Source organism: Manis pentadactyla, chromosome 12 (assembly GCF_030020395.1).
Source record: "Manis pentadactyla isolate mManPen7 chromosome 12, mManPen7.hap1, whole genome shotgun sequence".
Taxonomy (NCBI): domain Eukaryota; kingdom Metazoa; phylum Chordata; class Mammalia; order Pholidota; family Manidae; genus Manis; species Manis pentadactyla.
Genome location: NC_080030.1, coordinates 35,973,846 through 35,986,585, shown reverse-complemented (window position 1 = coordinate 35,986,585; position 12,740 = coordinate 35,973,846). Strand labels below are relative to the sequence as shown.

Below are 12,740 nucleotides of genomic sequence, written 5' to 3'. Positions count from 1 at the left end.
ATTTTATCCTAAATTCAAGGAAAATATATAGAGGTTTCTCTGCGAAGAAGGGTACAGTCTGAATTAGATTTCAAAAGGTCCCTCTGGCCATTGTGTGAAAAAGTGATTATAGTGCCTGTATGAGCTTCCTAAAGCTGCCGTAACTTCGGGTATCCAAGCTCAGGGTCTTCAAACAACACAAATGTATTGTCTCGCTGTTCTGGAGACCAGAAATCCAAAACCAAAGGTTGACAGGGCCACACTCCTCCTGAGGGCTCTAGGGAAGAATCCTTGCCTGCCTCTTCCACTCTGGTGGCCCCAGGCATTCCTGGCTGGTGGCTGCATCATGCCTGTCTCCTCCTCCTTCCGCACAGGCTGCCTTCCCTGAGTGTGTGTCTGTGCCTCTCCTCTTCTTAAGGGCGCAGTCAGATCAGATCAGGGCTCACCCTACTGATGTTACCTTAACTGCACCTGCAAAAACCTATTTCTAAATAGGACACATTGAAGATTCCCAGGGGTTAGGACTTCAACATAGCTTTTGGGAGGCACAGTTACACCCACAGCAGGGGCACGAGACAAAGGCAGGGGATGTCATGGGCTCCCACAGTGTGAAGATAGAATGGCCATGGCAATGGCTGGGGGAATGAAGAGGGGAAAAGAGGTAGGTTTGGGGTTATGCTTTTGTAACTTTATACACAAGGCTTGTGGAGGGTGAGGGCAAAGTAACAATTGAGGATGACCTCTAGAATTGGACTAACACAACAGGGAAGATGGTGGTGCCATTCACTGAGAAGAGAAAGCTTGGAGAAGGTCAGGTTTGGAGGGCAGATCCATAGCTGTATTCGGAACCTGTTAAATCTGAGATGCCATCTAACCATGCATATAAATCTGTCAAGAAAGCATTTCTTGGATATTTGTGGCTGGATCTCAGGTGAGAGGTAGGGACTGGACATGTGAACTTGGAAATTAGCAGCATATTGACCTGCACTTGAATTTCATTATGAGTAGGACAATTGAGACTTTGAATGAGGAAATAATTGTGAAGTAAATGATAAAGACTATTTTAATCATTTCACTTTTTCAGAGTCATAACTTGAAGCTTCACAGCTAAATGAGAAAGTGTCTTAATTTATATGGGGTACCTGAGGAAGTAAGGTGGGCTGTGTAATGCTGGCTTTGATACTCAAGGATACTCAACTTCCAAACCCTTGAATGTGGTTATCAATCAAGGATAGGTAAATCTTGTTCAGCATGATAAAATTTTTCCATATTTTGAATATTTGTTCTTAAATCCAAAATAAGCCTAAAATAAAGTGTCTGGCTCCACTTTTTGATGCTCGACTGCTGACAGCCTTTAAGCCTCACCTCTCACTCTTCCCCTCTATCCAACTGAGAGAGCTGATAAGACAGCCTGGGGCTCCCTCCTTGACCCCAGGGGGAGCGTCAAACCGCGCCAGCCTCTTCCCGCGCAGGGGGACTCCACCAGCCGGGGTCACTCAGTCAGACATCAGCCCCTCTTACAAGGGGAGCAATAGGGGGAGTTGTTTTCCATTGAGCCTCTGCAGAGCATGGACTGAGAGCCAGCTGGTAGCTTGCCAGCTTCCTCGGGGGATTTTTTTTTCCAGTACAAATCAAATTCTACACTTGAAAGAGAAATGTTGGTAAATTATAGAAATTTGCCTCATGTGTATAGGGCCATAGGATGGGTAGAGGAGGACGAAGAGATGAAGAAAGGGTCATGAAGCCTTGGCCAGAAGGAACAGTACAAAATAATACCCTGTAAGTTGTCAAAATAAAACAAGTGGTTTTGTTACCTGCAGAGCATCTGCCTGTGCAGTTCGAATAGTGTTTGCTCTAAACTACTGACAGTTTTCAGGTTATGCCTTCTCAGAGTCAGTAACCTCTGAACACGGGCTATGTCTTGATTCCATACCCTGTTGTGTACTTGTTTAGAGGAAATGTGCACCGAATTACAGGAAGGCTTGGTGGGGGCACAGGGTTTTGGGTCTGGTATGAGCGTCTCTAACAAGAACATGAAAAAGCACACCCTTTGAGCCTGTGCAGGAGAAGGGGGGCAGACAATTAGGGGGCATTGAGGACAGACTAGAAAGGAGCTCCAGCCCCAGGCTCGTAACTGACCCTAGGAAATTCATTAACATCGTGCTTCCTCAATTCCTCCTCTACAGAAGGAAGAGGTTACAGGGGATGGTCTCTAGGGTCCAAAATCATTACAGTCCCATAATTCAGCCTGAGCCCAGGGCATCACACTTAAAAATTAGCAGGTGTCAGGGAGAGGACACGGCCAGATCCAATTCCTTTCTAGCACGGTTTTTTTTTTAACCTGAGAATCCTTCTCAGTGAGATTCCCAGTCTCAGATCCTAGATCCTAGGAGATACCCCACTAAGCCCTGGCAGAGCAGCAGCCGCTCTCCTTCCCAGTGCTGAAGTTGCTGGATGCCAGTTTCCCATCTCTGCCACCCACCCCTTTTGAAACCACCCTGGGAGGGAGGCGACTGGAAGTAACTCGACCCTTTCAGCTCCTGTGCACATTGTACAAGTTTCTCCACGGGGGCCGCCGCAGACACCAGCTCCTCTCCGCGGCGTCCAGCTGCTGCTGTGCAACAGGAGAAGCGGCGTAAACCGGAGGGGACAGGGACAGCCGGCCCCGCCCGCGCCGAAGGGGCGGAGCCAGGTGAGGCGGCCAGGCACCGGGCACTGGCGGAGGCTGGGCCTCTCTGCGTTCCTGAGGCATGCGAGGAGTCCTGAGAGCCGAGTGGGGCTAAGAATGCTTTGGCGGTATCGATTATAATGCTTTTCACATGGTGCCGTTGGCCAGCCAGCCACCTGGAACATCTGTTTCTGGCTCTGAAACTGTTCATGGAAAATGCTCCAGCCATTGCTTTCTCCCCAAGCTCTCGTCCACCCTCAGCCACCCCCCTCACCTCTGGCACCACGTAAAAATCAAGATAAAGCTGGCTATCCTCATGGTGAAGACTAAGTCAGGTTCTACTGACTAAATTTAGGACTCTGCAGAAGCTACGATTAATTCACATCGAAACTGCATTCAGTTATGCCAGGAAATAAAATAGAGTTAAGCTTGGGCTCCTTGACATTAAGAGTTTCTCTCCTTTGTGCACTTATCATACACTCTGTGCACCAACCATGACTTCCTCCCTAAGTGATGCATATATTGCTATGGAATTCGTTTCTCCCTTCTTCCTTACAGATGGAGAGGTCTTCCCCCAAATTTTTCCTGCTTCCTGTCTACGAAGGTCTTCATCCACATGAAGCAGAATGACCAGCCTGGGAAGCTGAAGGACATCAAGCCTGGCCAGAAGCAAAATGACACTTTTACTTCCCTTTGCAAGATCAGAGTACACCCATAGGATTAGTATGTCCCTCATGCTATTTACATAATTCTATGAAACAATCAAATACAGAAAGATCATTCAGTCTTTGGGGGGCTGTGAGAATGAAAATGTCCATCTGGCTTAAGAGGAGCCCCTGGTTAGCAGGCCACCTCTGATGAGAAGTTCCCATTCTAGCAAGATTACCCCCAACACACACACACACATACACACACACACACACACACACACACACACACACACTCACACACATTCTTGCATATCAGTCAGAAGGGAACTAATTGTAATGTGTGCAAGCAATGCTGGCAGTAACAAGGCATAACTTATTTATTATCTCTGTGTTACAAATGAGAACATGCTGGCCCAGAGAGGCTATTTAACATGAGCATGTTCACAGCAGTGGGAAAACTCAAGTGTTTCTGACTCAAAAGCTTATTCTAGGTCCACTCTATTCATTGGTCTGGATGCTACTTGACTACAAAGGAAAGGAGAACAGAAGAGATTTTTTATAAACACATTAATCAGGTTGAAGAAGTTTCCTTCTGTTCCTAGTTAATGGAGAGATTTTATCATAAATAGCTATTGAATTTGGCAAATGCTTTCTCTTGGTCTATTGAGATGAAAATAAGGTCTGGTTTTTGGTTTAGTTTTGTGTGTATGTGTGTGTTTTCTTGTTTTTAGTTTGTTAACATGGTGAATTACATAGACTGATTTTCAAATTTTAAACCAACTTTGCATTCCTGGAATAAATATATTACATTCCTGGCAATAATATATCATTGTGTTTATATATTGTTGGAAATAATTTGCTGGAAGTTTGTTAAGAATTTTTACAACCCTTGCATGATGATATTAGTCTGTAGCTTTCTTATAATGTCTTTGTTTTCTTTTTTTATTGTTTACTATGTATTAAGAATTAACATTAGCCTCATAGAATGACCTACAAAGTATTCCCATTCCTTCAATTGCCTACAAGAGTTTGGGTAGAACTGATACAATTTTTTCCTTAAATGGGTGGTATGATTCATCAGTGAAGTAATCTGACTCCATAAGTACCAGAGCTTTCCCTGCCACCATTGGAACATTTGGCCTATGAGCCCCACCCCCTGTCCTATTTGCTCCCTGGTCTCATCCTCAGCTGGACATATCCCTCTCAGTTCCCTGTTGTATCTCACTCTTCCAAGCAATAATGGTGAGATGGTGAGTGCCTGACTGGGCAGTGCCCATGAGGGGGCTGGGAATAGGATGGGGCTCTTATTTGAAACCAGCAGATGATCATGAGAGAAGTTCAGCTGTGAATGGAACCAAGACTAAATGAGTAACTGGTTCCGATCCAACACGAGCAAGGAAGTGGTGTTGAATGAGGTAGGGAGGCTGGTGGGAAGGAAAAAGGGGCCAACCGTGGTCCCTTGAAGACAATGAGTTAATAACTAGACATTTATCTTTCAGTCCCAACAGAGCGACAAGTAACATCCAGAAGTAAATACTCTTCATATCCTGCCATTAGCCAACCCTTCCCCTAGATGCCTCCTCAGCCAGTCATCGGTGGGGATCCACGTGCTCTGGTGGCCATGGCCCCAGGCCTTCTTCCTCTTGCTGAAGCTCACCTTCTGCCTTACCTACTGCTTCCCATATTCAGCTTGCGACCTGTGAGATTACAGAAAATGCATGTATTGGTGTCTGGCCCCAGCTGTTGGCCCAGACCTCCTAAAACCCTTGTAATTTCCTAAGTGATAAGAGTACTAGGAGCATTTCTTGTTTTAAGACAGTTGACTCTTGAACAACATGAATTTGAACTGCATGGGTCCACTTATGTGGGTTTTTTCAGTAAATATATTAGAAAAAGTTTTGGAGATTTGCAACAATGTGAAAAAACATTTTCTTTTCTCCAGTTTACTTTATTGGAAGACTACAGTATATAATGCATATAACATACAAAACATGTTAATCAACTATTTTTTATTGGTAAGGCTTCTGGTCAGCAGGAAGTTATTAGTAGTTGAGTTTTGGGGGAGTCAAAAGTTATGCTGGGATTTTCAGCTGCGTGGTTGTCAGCACACCTAACCCTTGCATTGTTCAAGAGTCAACTCTATTTTTCTTTGACCCCCCCCTGACATAGGGCTCCTAAAACCCTTATAAATTCCTAAGAGATAAGAGCACTAAGAACATCTTTCATTCTGAGGTGACTGTAGGTAGGTGGGTTCTTGGATGGCTCCGGGATGAGGGCTGGTCATCAGAAAGACCAATCCATGACCAGAAGCTTGGAACTTTCACCCCTACTCCATCCTCCAAAGAGGGAACAGGGGGTTGGAAATGGTAATTGATCACTCCTACCTAAGGAAGCCTCCATAAAATCCCAGTAGTACTGGGTTCAGGGAGCTTCCAGGCTAGTGAACACATCCACTCAAGGAAGGTGACACAACCCATCTCCAAGGTGACAGAAGCACCTGTGCTCAGAACCCTCCCAGACCTTGCCTTCTATATCTCTTCATCTGGCTGTTCATCTGAATGCTTTTTCATATCCTGTAGTAAACTGGTATATGTAAGTGTTTCCCTGAGTTCTATTACCCACTCTAGAAAGCTAGTCGAAACTGAGGAAAGGGTCATGGGAACTTCCCGTGTGTAGCCCCATTGGACAGAAGTTGTGGGTAACTTGGGGACCTGCTACATGCAATTGGGATCTTAAGTGGGGAGCACCCTTATGAGACTAAGTCTTACCTATGGGATATAGCACTAACTCCAGGCAGATGGTGTCAGAAGCGAGTTAAACGCAGCTGGTATTGCAGAGAATTGCTTGGTGTGGGGGAAAACATCCACATGTTTGGTGACCAGAGTGTCAGAAGTGAGTGTGTTGTGTGAGTAGTTAGGGAGACTCACAGTAAAGATCACACAGGTGGAAACTGAGCTTCCTCTACACACTCCCTTCACTGACTTCCCCTGAAGTGGGCTCCCAGTGTCACTGTCCCCACTTACACTTGGATAAGTAGAGATGGAATTAATCCTGCTTCCCCACCTACTTTACCCCAACAGGAGTACTTGCCCCACCCTTTCATGAGGTTCTGCTGCCAACTACCTCTTCAGACCAGCATCACACTCTGCAGACCAGATACTGCAAACAGGTAGTCCCAGGTGGCAAAACCTTAAAAGTCAGGAGACTTTTACATTAAAATATTAATATCCGGGAGGGGCGGAAGATGGCGGCGTGAGTAGAGCAGCGGAAATCTCCTCCCAAAACAACATATATCTATGAAAATATAACAAAGACAACCCTTCCTAGAATAAAGACCAGAGGACACAGGACAATATCCAGACCACATCCACACCTGAGAGAACCCAGCGCCTCGCGAAGGGGGTAAGATACAAGCCCCGGCCCCGCGGGAGCCGAGCGCCCCTCCCCCCAGCTCCCGGCGGGAGAACAGCAGGCAGAGCGGGAGGGAGACGGAGCCCAGGGCTGCCGAACACCCAGCCCCAGCCATCCGGGCCAGAGTGCAGGGCGCTCGATACTAGGAAAACAGGGCAGCAAGAACAGTGAGCGGGCACTGGAGGCTGGGCGACAGAGGACATAAGAAAAGCGCGCGACCATTTTTTTTTGCTTTTTTGCTGTTTTGTTTTGGCGAGCGCTTTTTGGAAGTCTTAAAGGGATAGGGACCCCAATACTAGGGAAACAGGGCAGAAAGACCGACCGGTGAGCAGAGGCCTGAGGCTGGCACCGGAGAATAAAGAAAAACGAATGACCACCTTTTTTTTTTTTAATTAAAAACTTTTTTTTTTTTTTTAATTAAAAAAATTTTTTTTCTTTTTTTTTTGGTGGGCGTTGTTTTGTTTTGACGGGTGCTTTTTGGAAGTCTTAAAGGGGCAGGGCGGGTCACTTAATCCAGAGGTAGGGAATCCGGGATCTCTGGGCACCCTAACCCCTGGGCTGCAGGGAGCAGGGAGGCCCCTTACGGAGATAAATAGCCTCCCAGCAGCTCCTGCTCCAACGCGACTCCACCATTTTGGAGTAGCTGCCCGAGCCAGGCCACGCCCACAGCAACAGCGGAGATTAACTCCATAGCAGCCGGGCAGGAAGCAGAAACCCTGTCTGCGCGCAGCTGCGCAGCACAAGCCACTAGAGGCCGCTGTTCTCCCAGGAGAGGAGGGCCACAAACCAACAAGAAGGGAAGTCCTTCCAGCCGTCACTCGTCCCAGCTCTGCAAACGATTCCTATCACCATGAAAAGGCAAAGCTACAGGCAGACAAAGATCACAGAGACAACACCAGAGAAGGAGACAGACCTAACCAGTCTCCCTGAAAAAGAATTCAAAATAAGAATCATAAACATGCTGACAGAGATGCAGAGAAATACGCAAGAGAAATGGGATGAAGTCCGGAAGGAGATCACAGATGCCAGAAAGGAGATCGCAGAAATGAAACAAACTCTGGAAGGGTTTATAAGCAGAATGGATAGAATGCAAGAGGCCATTGATGGAATTGAAATCAGAGAACAGGAACGCATAGAAGCTGACATAGAGAGAGACAAAAGGATCTCCAGGAATGAAACAATATTAAGAGAACTGTGTGACCAATCCAAAAGGAACAATATCCGTATTATAGGGGTTCCAGAAGAAGAAGAGAGAGGAAAAGAGATGGAAAGTATCTTAGAAGAAATAATTGCTGAAAACTTCCCCACACTGGGGGAGGAAGTAATAGAACAGACCACGGAAATACACAGAACCCCCAACAGAAAGGATCCAAGAAGGGCAACACCAAGACACATAATAATTAAAATGGCAAAGATCAAGGACAAGGAAAGAGTGTTAAAGGCAGCTAGAGAGAAAAAGGTCACCTATAAAGGGAAACCCATCAGGCTAACGTCAGATTTCTCAACAGAAACCCTACAGGCCAGAAGAGAATGGCATGATATATTTAATACAATGAAACAGAAGGGCCTTGAACCAAGGATACTGTATCCAGCACGACTATCATTCAAATATGACGGTGGGATTAAACAATTCCCAGACAAACAAAAGCTGAGGGAATTTGCTTTCCACAAACCACCTCTACAGAACATCTTACAGGGACTGCTCTAGATGGGAGCACTCCTAGAAAGAGCACAGCACAAAACACCCAACATATGAAGAATCGAGGAGGAGGAACAAGAAGGGAGAGAAGAAAAGAATCTCCAGATAGTGTATATAACAGCTCAATAAGCGAGCTAAGTTAGGCAGTAAGATACTAAAGAGGCTAACCTTGAACCTTTGGTAACCACGAATTTAAAGCCTGCAATGGCAATAAGTACATATCTTTCAATAGTCACCCTAAATGTTAATGGGTTGAATGCACCAATCAAAAGACACAGAGTAACAGAATGGATAAGAAAGCAAGACCCATCTATATGCTGCTTACAAGAAACTCACCTCAAACCCAAAGACATGTACAAACTAAAAGTCAAGGGATGGAAAAACATATTTCAAGCAAACAACAGTGAGAAGAAAGCAGGGGTTGCAGTACTAATATCAGACAAAATAGACTTCAAAACAAAGAAAGTAACAAGAGATAAAGAAGGACACTACATAATGATAAAGGGCTCAGTCAAACAAGAGGATATAACCATTCTAAATATATATGCACCCAACACAGGAGCACCAGCATATGTGAAACAAATACTAACAGAACTAAAGGGGGATATAGACTGCAATGCATTCATTCTAGGAGACTTCAACACACCACTCACCCCAAAGGATAGATCCACTGGGCAGAAAATAAGTAAGGACACGGAAGCACTGAACAACACACTAGAGCAGATGGACCTAATAGACATCTATAGAACTCTACATCCAAAAGCAGCAGGATATACATTCTTCTCAAGTGCACATGGAACATTCTCCAGAATAGACCACATACTAGGCCACAAAAAGAGCCTCAGAAAATTCCAAAAGATTGAAATCCTACCAACCAACTTTTCAGACCACAAAGGCATAAAACTAGAAATAAACTGTACAAAGAAAGCAAAGAGGCTCACAAACACATGGAGGCTTAACAACACGCTCCTAAATAATCAATGGATCAATGACCAAATCAAAATGGAGATCCAGCAATATATGGAAACAAATGACAACAACAACACTAAGCCCCAACTTCTGTGGGACACAGCAAAAGCAGTCTTAAGAGGAAAGTATATAGCAATCCAAGCATATTTAAAAAAGGAAGAGCAATCCCAAATGAATGGTCTAATGTCACAATTATCGAAATTGGAAAAAGAAGAACAGATGAGGCCTAAGGTCAGCAGAAGGAGGGACATAATAAAGATCAGAGAAGAAATAAATAAAATTGAGAAGAATAAAACAATAGCAAAAATCAATGAAACCAAGAGCTGGTTCTTCGAGAAAATAAACAAAATAGATAAGCCTCTAGCCAGACTTATTAAGAAGAAAAGAGAGTCAACACAAATCAACAGTATCAGAAACGAGAAAGGAAAAATCACGACGGACCCCACGGAAATGCAAAGAATTATTGGAGAATACTATGAAAACCTATATGCTAACAAGCTGGGAAACCTAGGAGAAATGGACAACTTCCTAGAAAAATATAACCTTCCAAGATTGACCCAGGAAGAAACAGAAAATCTAAACAGACCAATTACCAGCAACGAAATTGAAGCGGTAATCAAAAAACTACCAAAGAACAAAACCCCCGGGCCAGATGGATTTACCTCGGAATTTTATCAGACATACAGGGAAGACATAATACCCATTCTCCTTAAGTTTTCCAAAAAATAGAGGAGGAGGGGATACTCCCAAACTCATTCTATGAAGCTAACATCACCCTAATAACAAAACCAGGCAAAGACCCCACCAAAAAAGAAAACTACAGACCAATATCCCTGATGAACGTAGATGCAAAAATACTCAACAAAATACTAGCAAACCGAATTCAAAAATACATCAAAAGGATCATACACCATGACCAAGTGGGATTCATCCCAGGGATACAAGGATGGTACAACATTCGAAAGTCCATCAACATCATCCACCACATCAACAAAAAGAAAGACAAAAACCACATGATCATCTCCATAGATGCTGAAAAAGCATTTGACAAAGTTCAACATCCATTCATGTTAAAAACTCTCAGCAAAATGGGAATAGAGGGCAAGTACCTCAACATAATAAAGGCCATCTATGATAAACCCACAGCCAACATTATATTGAACAGCGAGAAGCTGAAAGCATTTCCTCTGAGATCGGGAACTAGACAGGGATGCCCACTCTCTCCACTGTTATTTAACATAGTACTGGAGGTCCTAGCCACGGCAATCAGACAAAATAAAGAAATACAAGGAATCCAGATTGGTAAAGAAGAAGTTAAACTGTCACTATTTGCAGATGACATGATACTGTACATAAAAAACACTAAAGACTCCACCCCAAAACTACTAGAACTGATATCGGAATACAGCAAAGTTGCAGGATACAAAATCAACACACAGAAATCTGTGGCTTTCCTATATACTAACAATGAACCAACAGAAAGAGAAATCAGGAAAACAACCGCATTCACAATTGCATCAACAAAAATAAAATACCTAGGAATAAACCTAACCAAAGAAGTGAAAGACTTATACTCTGAAAACTACAAGTCACTCTTAAGAGAAATTAAAGGGGACACTAACAGATGGAAACTCATCCCATGCTCGTGGCTAGGAAGAATTAATATCGTTAAAATGGCCATCCTGCCCAAAGCAATATACAGATTTGATGCAATCCCTATGAAACTACCAGCAACATTCTTCAATGAACTGGAACAAATAATTCAAAAATTCATATGGAAACACCAAAGACCCCGAATAGCCAAAGCAATCCTGAGAAGGAAGAATAAAGTAGGGGGGATGTCACTCCCCAACTTCAAGCTCTACTATAAAGCCATAGTAATCAAGACAATTTGGTACTGGCACAAGAGCAGAGCCACAGACCAATGGAACAGACTAGAGAATCCAGACATTAACCCAGACATATATGGTCAATTAATATTTGATAAAGGAGCCATGGACATACAATGGCGAAATGACAGTCTCTTCAACAGGTGGTGCTGGCAAAACTGGACAGCTACATGTAGGAGAATGAAACTGGACCATCGTCTAACCCCATATACAAAAGTAAACTCAAAATGGATCAAAGACCTGAATGTAAGCCATGAAACCATTAAACTCTTGGAAGAAAACATAGGCGAAAACCTCTTAGACATAAACATGAGTGACCTCTTCTTGAACATATCTCCCCGGGCAAGGAAAACAACAGCAAAAATGAGTAAGTGGGACTATATTAAGCTGAAAAGCTTCTGTACAGCAAAAGACACCATCAATAGAACAAGAAGGATCCCTACAGTATGGGAGAATATATTTGAAAATGACACATCCGATAAAGGCTTGACGTCCAGAATATATAAGGAGCTCACACGCCTCAACAAACAAAAAACAAATAACCCAATTAAAAAATGGGCAGAGGAACTGAACAGATAGTTCTCCAAAAAAGAAATACAGATGGCCAACAGACACATGAAAAGATGCTCCACATCGCTAATTATCAGAGAAATGCAAATTAAAACTACAATGAGGTATCACCTCACACCAGTAAGGATGGCTGCCATCCAAAAGACAAACAACAACAAATGTTGGCGAGGCTGTGGAGAAAGGGGAACCCTCCTACACTGCTGATGGGAATGTAAGTTAGTTCAACCATTGTGGAAAGCAGTATGGAGGTACATCAAAATGCTCAAAACAGACCTACCATTTGACCCAGGAATTGCACTCCTAGGAATTTACCCTAAGAACGCAGCAATCAAGTATGAGAAAGACAGATGCACCCCTATGTTTATTGCAGCACTAATTACAATAGCCAAGAATTGGAAGCAACCTAAATGTCCATCAATAGATGAATGGATAAAGAAGATGTGGTACGTATACACAATGGAATACTACTCAGCCATAAGAAAAGGGCAAATACAATCATTTGCAGCAACATGGATGGAGCTGGAGGGTATTATGCTCAGTGAAACAAGCCAAGCGGAGAAAGAGAAATACCAAATGATTTCACTTATCTGTGGAATATAAGAACAAAGGAAAAACTGAAGGAACAAAACAGCAGCAGAATCACAGAACTCAAGAATGGACTAACAGGTACCAAAGGGAAAGGGACTGGGGAGGATGGGTGGGTAGGGAGGGATAAGGGGGGTGGAGAAGTAGGGGGGTATTAAGATTAGCATGCATGGGGGGGTGGGAGAAAAGGGAGGGCTGTACAACACAGAGAAGGCAAGTAGTGATTCTACAGCATTTTGCTATGCTGATGGACAGTGACTGTAAAGGGGTTTATAGGGGGGACCTGGTATAGGGGAGAGCCTAGTAAACATAATATTCAT

The 12,740-nt window shown here is 43.7% G+C and overlaps 1 long non-coding RNA gene across 1 annotated transcript in view; it reads right to left on the bottom strand.

Moving 5' to 3' along the window:
• Positions 1-3,640: 3,640 nt before the first annotated feature.
• The window catches only part of LOC130679708 (uncharacterized), a 33,345-nt gene continuing 24,245 nt past the window's right edge, over positions 3,641-12,740 (bottom strand). The window contains exon 3 of the long non-coding RNA XR_008992716.1: positions 3,641-4,994. This is a non-coding gene — a long non-coding RNA (uncharacterized LOC130679708). The remainder of the gene's footprint in view (positions 4,995-12,740) is intronic.